The sequence below is a fragment of the Cebidichthys violaceus genome, unplaced genomic scaffold (assembly GCF_023349555.1).
Source record: "Cebidichthys violaceus isolate CVI_PGR_0920_01 unplaced genomic scaffold, fCebVio1.0.p SCAF_51, whole genome shotgun sequence".
NCBI lineage: Eukaryota > Metazoa > Chordata > Actinopteri > Perciformes > Stichaeidae > Cebidichthys > Cebidichthys violaceus.
The window spans coordinates 574918-600186 of record NW_027176717.1 but is presented as its reverse complement, the minus strand read 5'-3'; positions in this window follow the sequence as shown (position 1 = coordinate 600186).

Sequence of the window (25269 nt, the reverse complement as noted above, 5' to 3'; positions counted from 1 at the left end):
CCTCCGCCGTCTAATGGTATTCTGTGAAAAGTCATGGGTTCCATCAAGTCCTCAGCTTCCAGTAAAACTCCCGACAAAGCAAGACCTAATTACACAGAAGTCGCTGTTCTGTTCCCTCTAGAGACACTGCAAGGAAGCTAACCTGCTGTGTAGCCTGCATATGCATATGTGTGTTTGTTGCATTATTGTTTATAGTTATTCGTAGGTTTCGGTGTGCAGCTAGCTTTTTATGTCTGTAGCTTAACATTCTGTCAGTTTGTGTGCTTATGAATGACAAACTCAGCATCATCGATCATAATAAGCTTGTTATTTTAGTTGGAGTCAGCAAAAACAAGTCAGCAAAAGTGTGTCTATGGCTCCTTTTTTTCCTGTCTAACTATTCTTCCCATTATTTGGGCTATATTCACTACAAGCTGGTCCCACTGTGATTGATGATGCCTGGGTCGGATTAAAACAAATCAGACCCAAACACTGACATCTTAACTTCTTCCTTCTTTTGACCTCTTTATCACAACACTTTTGTTCGCCTCTTAATCTCTAGCTCTGTTCTTGTTAAACTTCCTCTTATGCTTCATACATCGATTTAAATTCCTCTAATCTTCCTCTGTCTTTCTGTTTTTGTTACTTTATTCACTTTACTTTCATCGTCCCTTTATCACTGTCCCCTCTGACCATTTCCCCTTTTGCCCATCTTCTTCTATCATGTCTATCTTTACTGACACTTGTTTATCTCTCTGTCCTTCCTCTCTATCTCTTTCTCCATCTCTATGTCCACATTGGTCTCTTTTCATCTTTACCTTCATCTTGCTACATTTGTTCTCTTCTCTCCTTCTTTAACCTTCTCTTCAGTTCTTTAATTGTCCAAAAAAAAAAATCCATTACACCATCACAAACTTTCTGAAGGATGAATAGCTTAGGCTAAAATGTCAAAGCCAATGTTGTGTGTATAATTGTCATGATGCCATCCTACATACCATTACAGGCTGACTCATATTCGTCTGATGCAGGAATTCAAATAGTTGAATTGTTTTGCCACTCTTCAAGGTGACATTAAGCCCATTAATGATCTTCAAATTAGAACGAATGCCATCTTAAGTGAAGTAAGGGCAATTTGCATGTGCAAACATAGCCAACAGGCATCTTAGTGTGTGTCACAGTGCCTTTTCATTCACAACGTTTAATGTATTTAGAGGGTTTGAGCAGTTGTTAATAAGCTGGCATACTTTTTAATGGCTTTCTGAAGTTAGTCTAAAATACTTGTTTAGGAAGGTAACCAAATAAAATTCTAAAAAAAGAATTATGTTTTTCCTTTCAGGCTTCTTGCATGTAATTAAATTACTGTGTTATTATGGACGCCCCTATAGTTGCATCTTGTCTTGTTAGTATAAGCCTACTGCCTAACCTATAAAAATCCTTGATAATAGTGAGAATGAGTATATAAAGGACTAGCTAATACTGTTGTTCACTGTGATAAACAGTGTCAGAAATGCTTTGACATGCTTCTCATAATATACAGAGTCTTAAAGTTTAGATCTCCGGAACATTAACCCCTGAATTTAACCACCTTAACTTCAATGAGTAGTGACTTCAGTATTTGGGAACATTTCATTAGATGATCACCATTCATTCTGCCGCCAGTGTGGAACCATTTCTCGGCTTGGTAGTAGTTTATTATTGAACCACCCACACTGCAGACAGAGCAAGCTTGGATAACACGCTTCACTTCCAACACATTTATAATTCAACGTACTGTCACAGCTCTACTCATCTCTTTCCCATAATCTCTTATCTCCCCTTCTCTCACCTGCATCTCTTTCTACCCCCATCTTCTTCACGCTCTCTTTTTCTAACAACCATGCCTCTCACCCCTCGCACCTTTCCTCATCTCCTCTTTCTGCTCTCTTTTTCATTCAGTAATTCAACCCTTCCCTTATCTCAACCTTTTTTCTTATTTTCCCTAGCTCCCCCCTTCTTGATAATATTATTTCCTGGAGCAAAGGATGGCATTAGCGGTCCAAATGATTCAGCACCAACATGCGATATGTTGGCACATGTGTCCCCCTCTGCAAGCTGCAAAAGTGAGAGTGTGCAAGCATCAATACCATTCACCAGCCAACCTTGACAGGCAGGCATCTTCCACGTGATAACCACACTATTGCCCTTATCCCCACTTGCATGACTCCTTGTGCTCTTTTTTTTGCTGCTTCCTTCATCCATCCTTCATGACCTGTGGCAAAAAACAAATTCACATACTGATTAGTCCAAAGGATTGTCCATTGTTTTCAAGGCATTCCATGTGTACTGTTCCCTTGTTTTGTCTGTTCCCATCCAGTCACCTCCCACTCGCACTCTCTGTCTGTCTTTAGTTCCGCCTTAATATTGTTTCCCCTCATTGTTCTCGTTATTCTCTTATTGTTTTATCTTTCTTCAATATCTTTGGTGTCATTCAGTTTTTAAATCTGGATGACACCATTCCCTTTCTTGTCTTTTTTGCTCTTTCATCCTCCTCTGTAATATTTTCCCCAGCACTCATTCTCCTGCTGAGTTTCAAATCCTTTCATTTTCTTGTTGTCAGCCTATGTCTGCCATTTTTTGATACAACTGGCGACAGAAGTTTTTATTCAATATACAGTATGATGTTCCTCAGCCAGTACAGTATATGAGGGAGGCCACAAACTTCCAACTAACATTTTATTTGAATAAGGAATAAACACGGTCAGGGTCTTGAGGTGAGATTATTGGAGTGACCGTGGCTAAGTGGAGAGCTCAGAGGGTTGGTGGTTCGATCACCGGCTCCTGCTCTGCTAGTCATGTCAATGTGTCCTTGAGCAAGACACTTAACCCCAAAATTGCTCCCGTACGTTGTGCCTATGGTGAATAGATAGATCGCTTTGGATAAAAGTGTCTGCTAAATGACTGTAATGGAAGTGCCAAAACTATAGCAGCTTTCTCAACAAAATCTAGTACATTTTTGTAATGATTTTTTAAGCCACCTCTTTGGTAAACTGTTTATAATTTCATTTTACTGAACCATTTCTGTAACTTGCCTGACATGACATGTATAACTTGTATTTGCTCTATTCGTTTTCAATTTTCACCTATTCCTGTCATATCAGATCCCTCTCTGCATATCCCTAACTGTCTCTCAGAGAGCAACGTGTTACAGATAAAGATTTGGAATTCGAAATTACAATTACGAAAAAGGTGAATGGTATATCGCTATGTGAATACAATACTAGCAGTGAGTGCAGCAATGCCAGTGTTCATGGCTTCGAGCTGTCACAGTCAACCTGACGAAGTTTGCTATTTCGTGAAATTTTACAGACTAAATTATTTTACTATATCATGATTAAATGATCTGATCAGAGATCAAGTTGTTTTGTTTCATGTACTCCACAAATGAAGAAGTGTTTTTGGAAAGTCCCCTACAACATGACAATTCCCAGTCATCCAGGTTATCTAGGATATCTACTGTGTACTTGTATCTAACCCCAACTACATTTAATCAATTCATCATGAACAGATACTTTATGAATCTCGGCCATGAATCTCGGCCTACGAAAAGCTCTGCGCTGTTGCTCGTTTCAGTCTGCAATACTTCTCAAAGTGATTCATCACATAGTTGAACATATACATTCCTTATAATATAGACTATAAACAATCTAGTGCTTGTTATTTTTACACAAGCTGGCGGAAGTGGACTGAGCTTGCAGTTAAAACTCCAGTAAAGGGAGAGAGAGAGAGAGAGAGAGAGAGAGAGAGAGAGAGAGAGAGAGAGAGAGAGAGAGGGAGAGAGTGTGTGTGCACTGGTAAGTGTTTGGGATACACGTGCACACAGAGCTGAGGCTGACTTCTTATTTTGAATGAAATACATTCTTCCTTCTAACCCAAAATGCTCAGGAGCCACAGGGACATGACTGACCTTTGCACAAACACACGCGTGCACGCCTGCACACACACAATGCCTCTAGCTCTGGGAATCCACGTTGATTCATCTCCCATCTGAACTACATAAGAGACATTCTCTCTCATACACACACACATACACACATACACACACACACACACACACACACACACACACACAGAAAGAGAGAGAGAGATATTCTTTTCAGCTCACATTTACCTAGTTGTTTATCTATTTCTTAATCATTTCTAATTTTACTTATGCTTGAAGCATTACAATGTCCAGGTAGTGAATGTGCAATATTACGATGGCCGAAGAGTCTGCCAATCAGAAAATTCTGCAGGTTTAGCCATTGTGATGAAATTGAAAGGACCAAGTGGCTAGCTAGCTTAAACTGAGCTAGCTATAGGCAGCCAACTTTGGCCATAAAACTACAGCAATACCGGTAAATTGAATAATCCATTACATTGCATGTAACCTATTATTATTTAATAATATAATATATATATATTTATTTTTGACTCATGTGATGACCTTAAATTGCCTTTTAGCAGTGTTTGGGCTCTCTAAGTCCAAGTATACCAGTATAGGTAGCCAGGAGTAGCATAGGTGAATTCATTGCCCTTGGTAGATTGTGCAGCCTTCGTAGACAATAAAACATTTGATTAATTGGATTCTGCCAATATTTTGCCATCACAACAAGAAAAATTGTGGTTGATTGTCACACATTGCACTTTTCAGCAGTAGGAGGCTTGGAGTTTATCATCCTTGCATATTGAAATCTAAGTTTGATTAAACCAATTTTGTACAGTATGCCATCTGTATTTAAATATTAGTCCCTGAGTCACCAAAATAAATATATATATATATATATATATATATATATATATATATATATATATATATATATATATATATATATATATATATGATGCACACAAGGAGATGCACATGGAGGATAAGGATGATTTTGATGGAATAAAGAGTACTACATTTTCAGACACACAGCATAAACCAAAATCCTGAAATAGCCGGAAATAAATCAAATTAGTTGCAACAAAAGAAAATCATTATTTCTCTGTTACTTTTCTTAATTGAAATCACTAATAGCACTTTGAAACTTGTGTTTAAATTGGTGTCTGCGATAACATCAAGCTTTCTTTAGTTTGAGGAAATAAGAGAAAAGGGAGACTAGATGTTAAGGAATAAGAGATAGAAGTTTTGGAAGTAGAAACATCAATTGTCTTGAGGTCACCCAGAGATGGGAAACTGTCTTCTCTAATACACTTCCCATTTGTCAATAATTATCGGTCAAAGACACTGAGAGGCACACTCACAGGCAACGCTGAGCCACTAAAGCACACTATCAGCCATTTCAGGCACCATTACTTGGCAGAATATTCCAATTTTTATGCAGAAACAATTTTAAAAATGTTATCGAGAGAAACAAGCTAATGTGGAAAATTTGTACTTGTTAACAAGTTGTAATTCTTAACCTGGAAGTCATAGTTTGTCTTGATGATAAGAATCATAAAAAAGTCATAGTATAGCATGTCAAAAAAGTAAAAATTAAGTCATAGTATAGCATTTAAAAAAAAGTCAAAAACAGTCATAGTACAGCATGTCAAAGAAGTCATAGTTTAACTTAATGAAATTAATTGAAAAAGTCAGTATATAGAATGTCAAAAAAGTAAAAATTAAGTCAAAGTATAGCATGTCAAAAAAAGTCAAAAACAGTCAAAGTACAGCATGTCAAAAAAAGACAAAAACAGTCATAGTATAGCATGTCAAAAACAGTCATAGTACAGCATGTGAAAGAAGTCATAGTTTAACTTAATGAAAATAATCAAAAAAGTCAGTATATAGCATGTCAAAAAAGTAAAAATGAAGTCAAAGTATAGCATGTTGAAAAAAGCCAAAAACAGCCATAGTATAGCATGTCAAATTAAGTCAAAAACAATCAGTATAGCATGTCAAAAAAATCTAAAACAGTCATAGTATAACATTTTGAAAAGAGTCAAAAACAGTCATAGTACAGCATGTCAAAGAAGTCATAGTTTAACTTAATGAAAATAATCAAAAAAGTCAGTATAGAGAATGTCAAAAAAGTAAAAATTAAGTCAAAGTATAGCATGTCAAAAAAAGTCAAAAAGAAGGGTTTCATTTTCGGCGATCTTTTGCGCACGTTTCAGGTGACGCGCCACGGTTTTACTCCTTACTGGCTAACGCTTCTGTCAATCAAAATCACGATGGGTTTGTTAGATTCTGTGGACTCGGACGCTTCTAAGGAGGGTCCATTGACTGAAATCGATAGGCTGAGCTAGGAGACATGGACTGGAAACCAGATGAGAAAATCCCATGGATGACAGACATAAACAGGCTCAGAGAGGATCCAGGCTCTCTAAATGATGCCAAACTGCTGCATATGATAGATTGAACACTATTAGTCATAAAAGAAGTGAAATATATAATTATATATTCTATAAAATTTACAATGGAACCGCTAGAACAAAATGACATTTTGATTGACCTCGGCTGAAATTTCTGCACTCAAACCTCTCTAGCTCTTGAATGCTTTACTTTATCAAAAAAAAAATTGTGCAGAGAGACTCTCAACCTATTGGGCTATGACCTGGGAGAGGTTTGAGCTTTCAACTACAACATTAAAAAGTATATATCTTATCAAAATTGGACTAATTTTAAATCGGAGATAAAGAATTTCAATTTGTGCTGTGTTCCATCTTAATGTACTCTTAACCAGTAACATATATACTGATATTTACAAATCTGAACAAATCTCACAAGTGTCAGCTTTCTTAAAATACACCTTATATTTAGACGAAAATCACTCTCTTTACTATGGGTATGCAATAATCGAGGAGAGGCCTACAAATAGGCTTAGGGCTTAATAGGATTTATTAAGTCATAGAATAACATGTCGAAAATATTCAAAGAGAGTAATAGTATAGCATGTCGAAAAACGTCAACAACAGTCATAGTATAGCATGTCGAAAAAAGTCAAAAACAGTCATAGTATAGCATGTCGAAAAAAGTAATAGTTTAACTTGATGAATGGAATCATAAAAAAGTCATAGTATATAGCATGTCGTAAGAAGTCAAAAACAGTCATAGTATAGCATGATGAAAAAACTCATAGTATAACATGGTGAAATATCATGAAAAAGTCATAGTATAGCATGCCAAAAAAAATTAGTATTAGCTTAGTATGTTGAAAAACGTTAGAATAGCACAATGAGAAAAGTTTTTCAAAAACCATCGTATAGCATATCAAAAAAAGCATGGCAATGCTGATATAACACATATTTATGAAACATACTTTTCTACGTTCAATGTATACAACGTGGTTTGAGGAACCTTACAATGCCAACATTTTATTAGCTACTGATTTGTCTTCTCCTAACCTACAGACACACAGAGCCTCTTCACATAAAGCATGCCAAGTGTGGAATCTGAAGTCTCTCAAAGTACCAAATCATTAAAATTTTTTTTTTAAAAAAATCACTCAATAATTCATTAAGTCATACAAGCATTAATAATATACAAATAAATACATTTAAAGGGTTCCCTGTACTGATTAAACTGTAATATGTTAGCAACACACACTTTTAGAACCTTAACTACTAATTATCTCATTTCAAAGGTCAAATAAAAAATAAACACATTCTCAACTAAAACCATAAGACATCTGCATCCTAACTCTTTAACTTGATACACATGGTTTAGTTGCAATGATTACATCATGAGTTACACTTATCTTAGGACACTAGATAACTTTACAGTAACACAGAACACATTAAGGATGCATGCAATGACTTTAAAGTCTTTAAATGTTGGTGTTGATCTTACAACTGAGTACTGGTCAAATAATATATTCTCCTTAAACATACTGGTCACTAGCTATGATATAATAAAATCTAATTTTGGTGACTCCATACATACAATGGATGATATATAAAATAAAACAATATAATATAAAATATAGAAATTACTTAAAAAAAATTAACTCAATCAAACTCAAACTAATAAATATGAATTAATTAAACTTAATAATTAATAAATGTAACAGCAAGTATTTAAAACATCACAATAATTCAACATTTAGTACTGGAAAGGGTGTGGAGCAATCTCTATTTCTCTTATCTGAGGGATTCTACAATCGAGCAAGGTTACATCTAAGAAGGTTAAAAACATGACATTTTCCCCTGGAACAACCTCAACTAAAGCATTTACTCTAAGTATAGGAACCACAGTGATTGTCTCACATTGTTCTTTTTTCATTGAATGTTTCCTTAGATGAGCAATTCATCTAGTCTATTCAAGAATCAAATTGGTCATTTGTTGAAAACAACCTCCATATTGGGTTTTGAAAACTCAGTATCTTATGTATAGCAGAAATAGCAACACTTGAAGTTCAGTCATATAGATTAACCTCTGACACTATAAAATCAGCTGCTTCCGTTTGGGAAACTGGGAAAGAAGGTACGTGATGACTTGGAAAAATACAACCTTGGTTAATCTTGTTGAATTAATCATTGAAATTGTAACAGTCAAATGTCCCAATCTTTCAAAGTGAATGGAACTGGAGTCAGCATTGATGAGTGAGTTGAAGTTGGCAAATGTTGACATACCCAACAGTCAGACGTTGGTTACCTGCGTAGTTTACCAACATTTGCATAGCGGTATCATAAAAACCTTGGTGTCTTCATTGTCATCTCCTGATGTCCAGTAACAAATGTTTACTTCCATAAGGTTGGTTTTGTCCTTCGGTGGTGTCAAAGCACTGATTAGTGTGTTACAGATTAGGGTACTTTTCTGTATTGCTATCAACTGAGCCCTGATGCTCAGGTGATCCTCTCACTCTGATTCCTATGAGACCTTCCACCTGTACCACGGAGGAACTTGGCTGCAAGGGCATGATTCCTTCCGCTACAAGCGCTTTTAGGCATGCCCTCCTTTCACCTGTGTGGATCTTTCCTGCACCTTGTGGTATAGATCCACTCCAGCTTCCCTTCCACCTGCAGGGCAGTTCTCCTGGTTAGCAGCACAGACTATGGACCTCTCCATCAAAGATATAAAAGAGCCAAAAACAGAAAACTAATCAAACACAAACAATACACACTAAATCTTTTGGGTTTCAAAGTATAGACAGCAGTTTTACTGTAATATGTAAGTAGGCAGGAAAAGTACAGGGGTCAAGGTGTTTTGTTTTTTTCCTGTGCAACAAAGATACAAATATTCAACATCTGTGAATTGTTTTGTTCTTGGAAATGTACAGTGTTGTACAGTTTAAGTTTTTACAGACTGCCACAAAAACACAAAACCTGTGCATTACATGAAATTTTGATTACCAATGTTGAATGCACTTATTGTAAGTCGCTTTGGATAAAAGCGTCTGCTAAATGACTGTAATGTAATGTAATGTAATGCAAATATCAAATAACTCATTATTCCATATGCTTTATTCAATGTGAAATGCTGTTTCAAATGTGATGATTCACGTGTGCTTTTTGATGTAAAATGTAAAATTGTGACACCAGGAAGGAGTCTTATCTTAACCTCCAGACACCCAGAGCCTCTTCATAAAGCATGTCAAATGTGAAGGACTCTAATGCCTTTCAATATATTCCTTCAAATCTAATAATTTACCACACAAGCCAAGTGGAAATGAATAAAATTTGTATGCATCCCCAATATGTTATGCAGAAGGCAGCGTGAGGACGGTGGAGGAGGTTGGCACCTTTCTTGTTGGCTCAGATAATACCATGTTTCCTCGTGTCTTTAATAAAGCACTGGTGACCGAGCTGCACAGGCGTGCGATAATGTCACAGTTGTGATCCAATGTGAAATGAAAATATTAAGCTCTTCTTTCACTGCACACACAGTAGCCTTTACACAAGGAATACATCAATGCATACAACTACTGGCATATACATCTTTTGTCTGGATTAATAGCCATGTTTCGTGCTCTTATTTATCTGAAAATTTGACGAGCGGCGGCCAAAAATGCAAGCACGTGACAAGCGCTGCAGTGTGGAAAAACTTTTGGGTAACACTTTATAATAACTACACACAATGAAGCATTAGTTAAGTATGAGTAAACACTTAATCCATCATTTACAAAGCATTGTTCCTACATTAATACTCATTAGTATACAATTCATAACAACAGTTATAAATGTTTTATTCTTGATTAATAAGCTTGTCTATTATGTGTTTGGTGATTATGTTTTCATACTTTATAAATGATGGATTCCCCATTTGTAAATTAAGTATTATATATATTACAAACCAATTATTAAGGAGTTGTATGATTAATAACATCCTTCTATAAAGTGTTAGTACATGATTAAGAACTTATTTAGATGTACATTATTCATGCATGTATATATATAATGATTTAGATATACCAAAATAGTGTTCTTCATAAAACTGTTTGTATTTCCCCGATTTGAATGATCTTGGTGTCTATTGCTATGTTTGTAAGTACTCTGGAGCTAAATATGCTACTTTTTTTAGCCTTCTGACTAAAAAAATTATAAATTTTGCACAATTTTGATGATTTAAAGAAAACAAATTCTAAGTTGTTGATATTTGTTGCAGTAACCACTGATACATGGGGTCTATGGGTGTGGTGGTAGAAGTAGTACCTTTGTTTCAGCAGTCAGCCACATCCCTTGGATAGACTACTGGCACTGGTCTTCATCACTGGCCCAACTCTCATCTATGGCTCCAAGAATTGTCAATGTACCGTAGCGGCAATGGCCACACCTCGGTAAACCCTGTTGGCTCGCGGGCTAAACTAGATGAGGGTAGCACACAGAAGGTCTATGTGTGATGGAGGATATCTTCTCATTATGGAAGTCACAACTTACAAGTCCTCTAATCAACACTTCCAGTTTGTCATCAAGCAGCCAAGTATTTCTTAGCAGAGTGATTGTTGGCACTACCAAGGCACCTTGGTGACATCACTGCTGTAAAACTCAGCATGGGGTTGGTGTCAGCTAGGTTGGAATTTCATACCAGCTTCTATTACAACTTAGTATCCCAAATGCTGCCTAACCAACCCCTAGATCAGTTAGGCAGCTGCACCTGAATTGACAGGATATGCCAGCGCGGAACAGCCGAGCTAAGGATAACAGGGGTTATAGTTATCTGGATGGTGTACAGATCGCACAGGACTTATGACACCAGATGAACGATCGGACTAAGTGTAGGGCAAATGCATGAACTTAGTTGCATCCCATACAGGAAAGTGCCCACTATACATTACAGGGTGGTAAAAGGATCCACCCTTGACCCTGAATGTCAGACTTGCCATGAATGCAGTCTCTACTTGTAAGTCACGGACCACCAACTGGAGCAAGTGTCTAGGTCAGCAGGACAGAAAGGAAGACCTTACGTCCCCCCAGGCCAATTCTACCAAAAGAGGAGATGGTGGCTATGTGAATTTGGCAAGGAACATTCCCCAGTTTCACTCACTCAATGAACTGCCCATCAAATTCGACCCTACAAGACTTGATAGTTATGGCATAGAGCAGTGATTCTTAACCATGGGGCCGACACTCAGCTAGCCGCTAGCCTGTAGCGAAAGTTATGGAGAAGTATTTAAAATAGGGCTGGGCAAGTTAACGCGTTATTAACGCATTAATTAATTAACACCGAAAACTACATAAGAACCAGGCAGCTAGCGGTGAACAGCTGTTTGTGTGGCGTCTCTTCCTGCCGCCCCTGTTAGGGTCTCAACTCTCTCGCAGACAAAGGGAGGCTGCATGTCTCCTACTGCTGCGTCTTTCGTCAGCAAAGCAGTGCTAAAAAATCAGCTGGTCCACCTTCCTTTGGCCAGCAAGCTTCCAGCCCCCGCAGGTTCACACCTTCTCACATTCCTCAAACCCCCCCCACAGACACTCAATTCAATGCATGAAATGACCACACTCCCTGGTTCAAAACTTCTACAAGCAAACATTATATAATAATTATACCTTTTAAACCTTAAACATTGACATAAAATATCCACCACTAGGAGTGCTTTAAAACATACTAGGAATGCTTCTAAACTTTAAATTCCTCACACCCCCCACCGGGTGACACGTCTCGTTACAGGATCAAATGTGACAATATCAAAATACATATTGTTGTGTTTTTAAATAAACATAAGCACGTGAGAACAAACTGCTCTTAACTACTGAGAATTTAACAAACATAAAAACATGATGTAGATAGGTTTGCAGTTTTCAAGGTGTATATTTCAAATTACATCTATTACATATGAAAATAAAGTTGTGAACACCGGCTGAATATCTATTATCAGATTCATTATAACTGTATTTTAACTGCTACTGTGTAAAGGAATACTGCTGTTAGAAAGAACCTTATTTGTTTAAAGTGTTTGCAAACCAAATGTTATTGCACTTCTGTTCATATAGCAGTACTTTTAAAATACAAGTGTGCAGTACACTTTTTAGGGCCCGAGCACCGACGTAGTCGGAGCGGAGGACCTATTGTTATTCTAATGTTTTTTATTAGGGCCCGAGCACCGACGTAGTCGGAGCGGAGGACCTATTGTTATTCTAATGTTTTTTATTATTAGGGCCCGAGCACCGACGTAGTCGGAGCGGAGGACCTATTGTTATTCTAATGTTTTTTATTATTATTATTATTATTATTATTAGGGCCCGAGCACCGACGTAGTCGGAGCGGAGGACCTATTGTTATTCTAATGTTTTTTATTATTATTATTATTATTATTATTATTATTAGGGCCCGAGCACCGACGTAGTCGGAGCGGAGGACCTATTGTTATTCTAATGTTTTTTATTATTATTATTATTATTATTATTATTATTATCGTACCAGTTTCATCGCAAAAAGGAGGTGCTTGGGATACTGCGAATCTTTTGAAATTTGGCACAAAATTCAATCGTGGTGAAAATTCCAGTATTATTGGGGTGTCCAATATTTGCATGACATTTTGGCTCGATAGCGCCCCCTACAGAGTAGCCCCAACTTTGGGTTTCACCTAGCTGTATGAAATTTGGTAGGTATGTGGAACATGATGGGACGTACAAAAAAGTCAGGAGGAGGTATATCCTAAACCAAACAGGAAGTCGGCCATTTTGAATTTTATGACGTTTTTGGACTGTTTCAAGGCGCCGTACTTTAACGAACTCCTCCTAGAGATTAAACCCGATTGCCTTCAGATTTGGTCAGTATGCTCTTGAGACCTTGGCAGTGAAACGATACTCAAAGATCGAAAAGTTATCGAACTATGTGTCCGTGGCGTGGCGGCAAAAAACCACCATTCGCCATGAAACAGGAAGTTGTTGTAACTCGGCTGTACATTGCCTAATCTGCTCCAAATTTCTCATATGTCATAACATCCTGACCCTGAACACATGTATATGACAATTTTGAATCATAGTAATAGCGCCACCTAGTGGCAACAGGAAGTCATAGGTTGTGTACTTTGACACCCTACTGCTCACAGATTAATCGGATCCTTCTCAAATTTTGTCACAAAAGCCTTGGCTCAATAGCGCCCCCTACAAAATTTTGACAAAGCAGCCCTGGCAGTACGTTTCACATAGATTAACAAAATTTGGTAGGCACATGTATCACATGTGGACTTAAATAAAAGTCTCTTGGGGCCATGCCCTAAACCCAACCGGAAGTCAGCCATTTTGAAATTTGTATGAATTTCTAGTGTCGTTTTAGACATTTCCAGGGGCTCTACTTTAACGAACTCCTCCTAGGGAATTAATCAGATCGACTTCAAATTTGGTCAGTCCAATCTAAAGATCTTTGTGATGAAAAGTTACTCAAAGGTTGTTGTTTCGTGAAAGGCCGTTGCCGTGGCGACGCATTCTTCGCCACGAAAAACAAAAGTGTTTTTGAGGGGCTAAAAATGCTCAAAACGTAACTAAACTTGTCAAACACATTTAAAATCCTGAATGTAGTTATCTGATGTCATTTTAATGCTTCAGAGCGGCAAGTTGGCTCGATAGCGCCCCCTACAATTTTTTGACGATGCAGCCCTCGCAGTACGTTTCACCTAGCTGTATAAAATTTGGTAAGCAGATGTATCACATGTAGACTTAACAAAAAGTCTAGGGGTTCATGCTCTAAACCCAACCGGAAGTCAGCCATTTTGAATTTTGTATGAACTTCTCCTGTTTTTTTCCATTTCCATGTGCTGTACTACAAACTCCTCCTAGGGAATTAATCCGATCAACTTAGAATTTGGTCAGAACAATCTAAAGACCGTAGCGATTAAAAGTTACTAAAAGCTTGAGGTTTCATCAAACAACATGGACTTGGTGTAGCAGCCATTTTACATGGTTCGCCATCATCCACCAAGCTGTTGTAACTCAACTGTACTTTGACAAAACTGTCCCAAACTTGACATGCTTGATTACCGTCATGATTTTAGGACTTTTGCATGCCAATATTAACTCATAGTCATAGCACCACCTACTGGCAACCACAGAAGTAAGCAGGATTCTTTAATTACAGCAGCCCAAACACTGAATTTATTTTAAAGGTTCGTGGGCACACCATGAGAAAAAGACTTCTCTGATCTAAATATGTGCAAACTAAGATGCATGGAGAGCAAAAGTTAGACAACAGTGGTTCTCAAACCATGTCAGTGGGCATTAGTATAAATGATCTGTCCAGAGCTTCTACATGAAAATCACGTTAAATGTTACAATGAGTGCTTCACACTACAATCTAAAGTTATAGAAGAGCTTAAAATGAAAACAGTGTTAAATTAAAGTGTTAAAGTAAAAGCAAATGACAATACTGTTCTGTTAACTTTCATGTAAGAAAGTCAGCAGGACACTGCAGGGAGTTGAACCCCATCCCAGTAAACTGACGGTCTGTTATTTTATAAACACTGAAACACATTCACACATATTCATTTTCTTAATGATCTTAACAGGCTTACATTTATGATTGTATCGGAGGTACACTCAAAACATTTGAGGCTTAAGACCTGGCAACATGATCTTGCTACGCTGCTGGTTGAGGCAGGAAATATAGTTTAACTCGTGCACGCAGTTTATGATTGTCACAGAAATGCATGGCCGCGTCAACCAGAGTCCTGCCAGTACCAGGAAATACTGTTTAACTCGTGCACGCAATGTATGATGGTCACAGAAATGCATGGCCGCGTCAACCAGAGTCCTGCCAGTACCCTCGACGTGCGTGAAGTTGCGAGGGCCCGATCAATGCTGCTTGCAGCTTTAATTATTATTAGGGCCCGAGCACTGACGTAGTCGGAGCGGAGGACCTATTGTTATTCTAATGTTTTTTATTATTATTATTAGGGCCCGAGCACCGACGTAGTCGGAGCGGAGGACCTATTGTTATTCTAATGTTTTTTATTATTATTATTATTATTATTATTAGGGCCCGAGCACCGACGTAGTCGGAGCGGAGGACCTATTGTTATTCTAATGTTTTTTATTATTAGGGCCCGAGCACCGACGTAGTCGGAGCGGAGGACCTATTGTTATTCTAATGTTTTTTATTATTATTATTATCGTACCAGTTTCATCGCAAAAAGGAGGTGCTTGGGATACTGGGAATCTTTTGAAATTTGGCACAAAATTCAATCGTGGTGAAAATTCCAGTATTATTGGGGTGTCCAGCTGCGGCATGACATTTTGGCTCGATAGCGCCCCCTACAGAGTAGCCCCAACTTTGGGTTTCACCTAGCTGTATGAAATTTGGTAGGTATGTGGAACGTGATAGGACGTACAAAAAAGTCAAAAGGAGGTATATCCTAAACCAAACAGGAAGTCGGCCATTTTGAATTTTATGACGTTTTTGGACCGTTTCAAGGCACCGTACTTTAACGAACTCCTCCTAGAGATTAAACCCGATTGCCTTCAGATTTGGTCAGTATGCTCTTGAGACCTTGGCAGTGAAACAATACTCAAAGATCAAAAAGTTATTGAACTATGTGTCCGTGGCGTGGCGGCAAAAAAACACCATTCGCCATGAAACAGGAAGTTGTTGTAACTCGGCTGTACATTGCCTAATCTGCTCCAAATTTCTCAGATGTCATAACATCCTTACCCTGAACACATGTATATGACAATTTTGAATCATAGTAATAGCGCCACCTAGTGGCAACTGGAAGTTGTAAGTTTTGTACTTTGACATCCTGCTCCTCACAGATTATTCCGATCCCTCTAAAGTTTTGTCAGAAAAGCCTTAAGATGTTGATAATGCTTCATTGTGAAGATTGTAAGAAGTTGTCGAAGGGCGGCGACGTGGCGGCTCGGCGAACTTCGATCCTTCGCCATGAACGAATAAACTGATGTAACTCGACTCCGCATCATCAGATCTTTACCAGATTTCACATGTTTGATTAAACTCCAGGCCTGAAGACATCTGCAAGCCAATTTTGAATCATAGTCATAGCGCCACCTACTGGCAACAGTAAGTTAAAGTCTTTATACTTTGGCTTGTTTCTCTTAGTTGGAAAATCAGATCAACATCAAATTTGTTCCACACAAATGTAAGAAGTTCATAATGCCAGTTCTCTAAGCTTTTGATGTTTCGTCGAACGCCGTTGCCGTGGTAACGCAGTCTTCGCCATGAAAAACGATGGTCTTTTGGAGAGGTTAAAAAAGCTCGAAACACAAGCAAACTTGACACACAGATCACAAGGCCAAAATGTAGTTCTATAATATGATTTTATTCAATTAGAGTGTTAAATCGGCTCAATAGCGCCCCCTACAAAATTTCGACGAAGCAGCCCTCGCAGTACGTTTCAGTACGCCCTAAACCCAACCGGAAGTCAGCCATTTTGAATTTAGTCTGAATTTCTAGTGTCGTTTTTTCAATTTCCAGGTGCTCTACTTTAACGAACTCCTCCCAGGGAATTAATCAGATCAACTTAGGATTTGGTCAGAACAATCTAAAGACCTTTGTGATTAAAAGTTACTCAAAGCTTGTTGTTTCGTGAAATGCCGTTGCCGTGGCGACGCATTCCTCGCCATGAAAAACAAAGGTGTTTTTGAGGGGCTAAAAATACTCAAAACAAAATCAAACTTGTCACACACATTTAAAATCCTGAATGTAGTTATCTGATGTGATTTTAATGCTTCAGAGTGGCAACTCGGCTCGATAGCGCCCCCTACAATATTTCGACGATGCAGCCCTCGCAGTACGTTTCACCTAGATGTATAACATTTGGTAAGCAGATGTATCACATGTGGATTTAAAAAAAAGTCTTAGAGGTCCATGCTCTAAACCCAATCGGAAGTCAGCCATTTCTAATTTTGTATGAATTTCTTGTGTATTTTTCCCATTTCCAGGTGCTGTACTACGAACTAGTCCGAGGTAATTAATCAGATCAGCTTAGAATTTGGTCAGAACAATCTAAACACCTTTGTGATTAAAAGTTTAGAATTCATCAAACATGGACTTGGTGTAGCGGCCATTTTACATGGTTCGCCATCATCCATCAAGCTGTTGTAACTCAACTGTACTTTGTCAAAACTGTCCCAAAGTTGACATGCTTGATTACTGTCATGATTTTAGGACATCTGCATTCCAATATTAACTCATAGTCATAGCGCCACCTACTGGCAACCACAGACGTAAGCAGGATTCTATAATTACAGCGGCCCAAACACTGAACTTAATAAAAGGGTTTGTGGTCACACCATGAGAAAAAGACTTCTCTGATCTAAATATGTGCAAACTAAGATGCTTGGAGAGCAAAAGTTATACAACAGTGGTTCTCAAACCATGTCAGTGGGCATTAGTATAAATGATCAGTCCAGAGCTTCTACTCGAGAATCAGAATAAATGTTGCAATGAATGCTTCACACTACAATCTAAAGTTACAGAAGAGCTTAAAATGAAAACAGTGTTAAATTAAAGTGTTCAAGTAAAAGCAAATTACACTACTGTTCTGTTAACTTTCATGTGAGTCCAAATACAATCAGCAGGACACTGCACCCAGTAAACTGACAAGTCTGTTATGTTCCAAACACTGAAGCGCATTCACGCACATTCATTTTCTTAATGATCTCAACAGGCTTACATTTGTGATTGCATCGGAGTAAACTCAAAACATTTGAGGCATAATGCCTGGCAACATGATCTTGCTATGCTGCTGGTCGACGCAGAAATATCATCTAACTCGTGCACGCAGTGTATGATGGTCACAGAAATGCATGACCGCGTCAACCAGAGTCCTGCCGGTATCCTCGACATGCGCGTAGTTGCGAGGGCCCGATCAATGCTGCTTGCAGCTTTAATTATTATTATTATTATTATTATTATCGTACCAGTTTCATCGCAAAAAGGAGGTGCTTGGGATACTGGGAATCTTTTGAAATTTGGCACAAAATTCAATCGTGGTGAAAATTCCAGTATTATTGGGGTGTCCAGCTGCGGCATGACATTTTGGCTCGATAGCGCCCCCTACAGAGTAGCCCCAACTTTGGGTTTCACCTAGCTGTATGAAATTTGGTAGGTATGTGGAACGTGATGGGATGTACAAAAAAGTCAAGAGGAGGTATATCCTAAACCCAACAGGAAGTCGGCCATTTTGAATTTTATGACGTTTTTGGACCGTTTCAAGGCGCCGTACTTTAACGAACTCCTCCTAGAGATTAAACCCGATTGCCTTCAGATTTGGTCAGTATGCTCTTGAGACCTTGGCAGTGAAACGATACTCAAAGATCAAAAAGTTATCGAACTATGTGTCCGTGGCGTGGCGGCAAAAAAACACCATTCGCTATGAAACAGGAAGTTGTTGTAACTCGGCTGTACATTGCCTAATCTGCTCCAAATTTCTCATATGTCATAACATCCTGACCCTGAACACATGTATATGACAATTTTGAATCATAGTAATAGCGCCACCTAGTGGCAACTGGAAGTTGTACGTTTTGTACTTTGACATCCTGCTCCTCACAGATTATTCCGATCCCTCTAAAGTTTTGTCAGAAAAGCCTTAAGATGTTGATAATGCTTTATTGTGAAGATTGTAAGAAGTTGTCGAAGGGCGGCGACGTGGCGGCTCGGCGAACTTCGATCCTTCGCCATGAACGAATAAACTGATGTAACTCGACTCCGCATCATCAGATCTTTACCAGATTTCACATGTTTGATTAAACTCCAGGCCTGAAGACATCTGCAAGCCAATTTTGAATCATAGTCATAGCGCCACCTACTGGCAACAGTAAGTTAAAGTCTTTATACTTTGGCTTGTTTCTCTTAGTTGGAAAATCAGATCAACATCAAATTTGTTCCACACAAATGTAAGAAGTTCATAATGCCAGTTCTCTAAGCTTTTGATGTTTCGTCGAACGCCGTTGCCGTGGTAACGCAGTCTTCGCCGTGAAAAACGATGGTCATTTGGAGAGGTTAAAAAAGCTCGAAACACAAGCAAACATGACACACAGATCACAAGGCCAAAATGTAGTTCTATAATATGATTTTATTCAATCAGAGTGTTAAATCGGCTCAATAGCGCCCCCTACAAAATTAAATCAAACTTGTCACACACATTTAAAATCCTGAATGTAGTTATCTGATGTGATTTTAATGCTTCAGAGTGGCAACTCGGCTCGATAGCGCCCCCTACAATATTTCGACGATGCAGCCCTCGCAGTACGTTTCACCTAGATGTATAACATTTGGTAAGCAGATGTATCACATGTGGATTTTAAAAAAAGTCGTAGGGGTCCATGCTCTAAACCCAACCGGAAGTCAGCCATTTCTAATTTTGTATGACTTTCTCGTGTATTTTTCCCATTTCCAGGTGCTGTACTACGAACTAGTCCTAGGTAATTAATCAGATCAGCTTAGAATTTGGTCAGAACAATCTAAAGACCTTTGTGATTAAAAGTTTAGAATTCATCAAACATGGACTTGGTGTAGCGGCCATTTTACATGGTTCGCCATCATCCATCAAGCTGTTGTAACTCAACTGTTCTTTGTCAAAACTGTCCCAAAGTTGACATGCTTGATTACTGTCATGATTTTAGTACATCTGCATGCCAATATTAACTCATAGTCATAGCGCCACTTACTGGCAACCACGGACGTAAGCAGGATTCTATAATTACAGCGGCCCGAACACTGAACTTAATAAAAGGTTTTGTGGACACACCATGAGAAAAAGACTTCTCTGATCTAAATATGTGCAAACTAAGATGCTTGGAGAGCAAAAGTTAAACAGTGGTTCTCAAACCATGTCAGTGGGCATTAGTATAAATGATCAGTCCAGAGCTTCTACTCGAGAATCAGAATAAATGTTGCAATGAATGCTTCACACTACAATCTAAAGTTACAGAAGAGCTTAAAATGAAAAGTGTTAAATTCACAGAAATGCATGACCGCGTCAACCAGAGTCCTGCCGGTATCCTCGACGTGCGCGTAGTTGCGAGGGCCCGATCAATGCTGCTTGCAGCTTTAATTAATTATTGAATTTTGTGCATACTAATGCGATTAATCGCAGAAAATCGTGCGATTAATCACGATTTAAAAATGTAAGCGTTGCCCAGCACTAATTTAAAACAAAAAAATGAAGACGAAAGTGGTGCCAAACCCCCCCCAAAAGTCTAAATTTACAATCCTGACTTCATTAAGTACGGCTTTGTGAACGGAGGTAACGAGGCAGAGCCGAGAGCCCAGTGTGTGGACTGTTGTGACTGTTGTTATTGTTCATTTGTCACAGATATGAAGAACAACTTCTGGTTCTTCCATGTAAAAATGAAGACTGCTGAAGCATATAATTCGCAGATTATAAGGCTATATTTTCATCTGCACTTTATTTAAATTCTATTTACAGTTTATTTAATTTGAAACTTATTATTTTGAATGTATGTATTTTATTACCACATATTTATTTACCAAATTTCCATTTTTGTATCTGTTTTTTTTGAGTCCCTCCTTTTTTCTGTAGTAAAATCTAATTATTAGTTATTTTTGTGTTAATAAGCCTGATTTGAGCCTTTAAATTTGTTCTTGTATTAGCTTGATTTGTTCCATGAATTGTTAGCCGTCTTGTTGTATGCAGGTTTACATACACATGATAAATAAATGTGATGATCACATTGTATCATGTAATTTATTTGACAAGGTATTTGCTTGTTAAACTGTAAGTGAATTTGATTTAGTTATTGAATACAATTCAATTACTTAAACCAATACACTGTTAATATTTCAATGGGCCCCGGGCCACTTTGTACTTGAAAAGTTGGGCCCTGAGGTCAAAAAGGTTAAGAACCCCTGGCATAGAGGACTCTTTGAGACAAAACAGAGCACAATATCATGAGAGCTGCAGGCTGTTGTTCAACAACACAAAGTTAGACAGAGCCAAGAAAAGATCCACCCCAGCATCAAGTAGTGATGATGGTGCTAGAAGCAAGATTCCACAGAAGGTTAAAGAGACATGTCCACAAACACTTGAGTGTTTTCTATGTGACCACAAAGGAGGCGAGTTAAGAGAAGCAATGACAATGACAAGATAACTTAATGTGCAAGAACACTCAGTGATGGGAAACTCCTTGCCAAACTTAGCAGTGGAGATGTCATAGCACAAGAACTAAAGTATCACCCCGCTTGTTTGGTGGCTCTGCATAACAGAGAGCGAGACTATATGAGGCTAAAGAGCAAGAAAGAGCAATGATCAGACAGGACATGCTTCATCACAAGTGCAATTTCAGCAGCAAATTTCAAAATGTAGATCTGGAACAAGCTGTGCCACCATCTCTCTCCAGTTTGTATGCATGATAGAACATGGTGCAGACATCAAGTCCCAACTCAAACATGGAGCATCAAAGTCAGACCTTGCGATATCGCAGCTCCTGCAGTTCAACTGCTTTTCAAAGTATAAAGAAGAAGCAGAAGTGCACAGGCATTCCAAGGACCGTGAGACATCTTTTGCCATTTATGTTGGCATGTCTGTGTTTGCAAAAACCAGAAAGAGGAAGCTCATTGACATGCATTATGAGAATGGCCTGAGTATCTCATATGACAGAGTCTTAGAGATCTCAGCTCAATTAGGAAAAGCAGTTGTTGCACAGTATGTTGAAGATGCAGTTGTCTGTCCACCAGTCTTGAGAAATAACTTATTCACAACTGCAGCAGTGGACAACATCAACCACAATCTATATGCAACCACTGCTCAAACATCCTTCCATGGTACTAGTATATCCATTTTCCAACACCCAAGCACTGAAAATGCTGGTGAAGAACGTGAAGTGCCCAAAGTGAAGTCAGATGTGAAGGTGAAGAAAGTTCCGGAGTTACCAGAAGCATTCACCAATGTCCTCCTAGCTTACATTACAAAGAATCCCACTCCTCCTCCGGCAGCATACAATTTCCTCCCAGCACCAGAGTCAATCCAGTCACACTTGAAACAAGAATTTGCCTGGTTGGAAGATCTTTACCTCACTGAAGATGTGATAATGCTGCCTGCATAACATGGTCAGCCCATCATGCAATGCAGAACAGGAGTCATCCATTTGAAGTTAGCATTTCAACACTGATGCCACTAATGCGAGACCAGGCTCACTCAGTTGCAACCATCAAGCATGTCCTGGGGAAGGTTCGTGATACAGTGGCTTTCCTTAACCCAGGGCAGACACCTGTTGTTACTGCTGATCAACCGTTGTATGCTCTGACTAAACAAATCCAATGGCAGTGGCCTGATTATGGAGAGGACAAGTTGGTAATCATGTTTGGTGGACTTCACATAGAGATGGCTGCACTGAGATCACTGGGTTTACCGGGGTGTGGCCATTGCTGCTACGGTACATTGGCAATTCTTGGAGCTATAGATGAGAGTTGGGCCAGTGATGAAGACCAGTGCCAGTAGTCCATCCAAGGGATGTGGCTGACTGATGAAACAAAGGTACTACTTCTACCACCACACCCATACACCCCATGTGTCAGTGGTTACTGCTACAAATATCAACAACTTAGAAGTTTTTTTTCTTTAAATCATCAAAATTGTGCAACATTTTGAAAATGTTTAGTCAGAAGGCTAAAAAAGTAGCATATTTAGCTCCAGAGTACTTACAAACATAGGAATAGACACCAAGATCATTGAAATCGGGGAAATACAAACTTCGGTAAAATTTCGGGAGGCCCAATTGGCGGCCATCTTAAAAGATAGCCGCCATCTTGGATTTTTTAATGGCCAATCGGGCAGATTTGACCAGATACCTCTGGAGAACTCCACCAAATTTCATACTTGTATCATAATTTGCATGATTCTTATTAAAAATTGCTTTTATCTGCCCCACTAACAGGAGAACATGGCTGATATAAAACATTTGCAAATGTACAACTGGAGCTAGCCAGGAGCTTTGCATATTAGTTTACATTTACTTATTTAATTATTCATTTTAACCAAGCACATCGATCTCCACTGTTCACACTTTTCTTCAGTTGCATGTCCCGATGGCAGGCGACGAATCTGCTCATTGTTTACAACCGTCATCAACGTGGGACAAACGTTTCGCTCAGGAACTGAAGTTCCCTTACACTATGGAAAACTCTGACTTAAGTTGAAAGGGAGCATGGACCCGGACTAGAAAGAATGACAGCTGACGGGCATTGGAGACCCGTCAGCTGTCACGTAACGTTACACATTATGGAGGATGAGTATGTAGCTAGCCTTCCAGCTAGCAAGTCACTAACTAGAGGTCCTGAGACACGGCGTTACCTCCATTGTAAATAGAGCAATCCAGGCAACAGTTGGCTAACTCGCGGTTCTATGAAAGCAACAATGATAGATGACCATTTATCTGTTCATATGAGTGGAGCGAATGTAAATGTTTTATATCAGCCATGTTCTGGATAATGAATGAATGGCTGAGAGGTTTGTATTTACAGTACATTGTTTGCATCTTGCAATAAATATTGATATGTTCTTTATCACTTTGCATTTTGTCTTTTCTGTTGAGAAGATAACAGACTTTTGTGGGTTTTGAGGCACTGATGGTCTTTCAATGTCATTTATAAATGCTTTGTAAGACATAGATAGTCCTCACTTTAGATGAGGTCACACAAAATACTTAATAAATGACTAGTAACTACCTGAACTAATCATGAATTGCACAATTAATACCCATTTATAAAGCATATATTAACATAGTCCCTAACATTAGTGCAAATCTAAATCATTTATTTAAATGCATGAATAATGTAAATCTAAATAAGTTCTTAATCATTCACTAACACTTTTTAAAGGACGTCATTAATCATCTACAACTCTTTAATAATTTGTTTGTAATAATCACAAATAATCAGTCACATAATAGACAAGCTTATTAATCAAGAATAAAACATTTAGAATTGTTATAAATTGCATACTAATAAGTGTTAATGTCGGAACAATGCTTTATAAATGATGAATTAAGTGTTTACTCATACTTAACTAATGCTTCATAGTGTGTAGTTATTATAAAATGTTACCAACTTTTGTGAAAGTTTGTAGGAAGGAACATCTTTTTTAAAAGATGGAAGATTAATGAAAGTGTCCAGTAATATCATATAGTAAAAGTTTAGCTAGTAGGCATGTATGCACTATGTTTTTTTTTTTTTGTAGCATTTCATTGTCAGATATGTGAAATATTCACCAACCTCGACAGCGACTCTGGTATTTTTTTCACCTTGTGAATCTGTGTGTGTGTGTCATCATGGTAAAGTGTGGTCCTGAAGATATCTTCTGTACCTCAGAAAGAAGTTAACATGTTGCTAGGAGTGTTGTTTCTTACAGTAATTTATTATTGGAATCCCCAGGATGATGGTTAATAAAATGCATATTTCAACATGAGGATGGTGTAAAATTGCAATAATAATAAGCTCTTTATAGGGTACTCAAAGCCACTTTATATAATAAAAACAAAAAACAACAAAGCAAATAAATGACACAACAGTAAAAAGACAATTACATAACTATGCATCACAGGTTCTTCATTTATGAGGATGTTATAGGCCTGACACTACCCCATCCACCACATATCAGATCAAACGTACTCTCGTTGGCACAAAGTTACATTTGCTTTATTGGTCTGGAAAACCTAATTATCATGAACTAGAACAGTGCACTCAGTAGAGTGCAGATCTCTGCCAGGTGTGTCAACAACTACCACTAATGTATTGTGTAATTGAATGAATAGAACACACAATTGGCTTACCCCTCGTCTTGACAGATATGGGCTGTGAGGTGTTGTGAAAAACTTCATTCAAACTCAAAAACAAGCGGGAATGTATGCAGGCAAATTGCTTTAAGACGCTGTATATGACATTTCATACAATCTTGCCAAAAACTAAATTAAACTCACCAAGCTGTCTGCAAG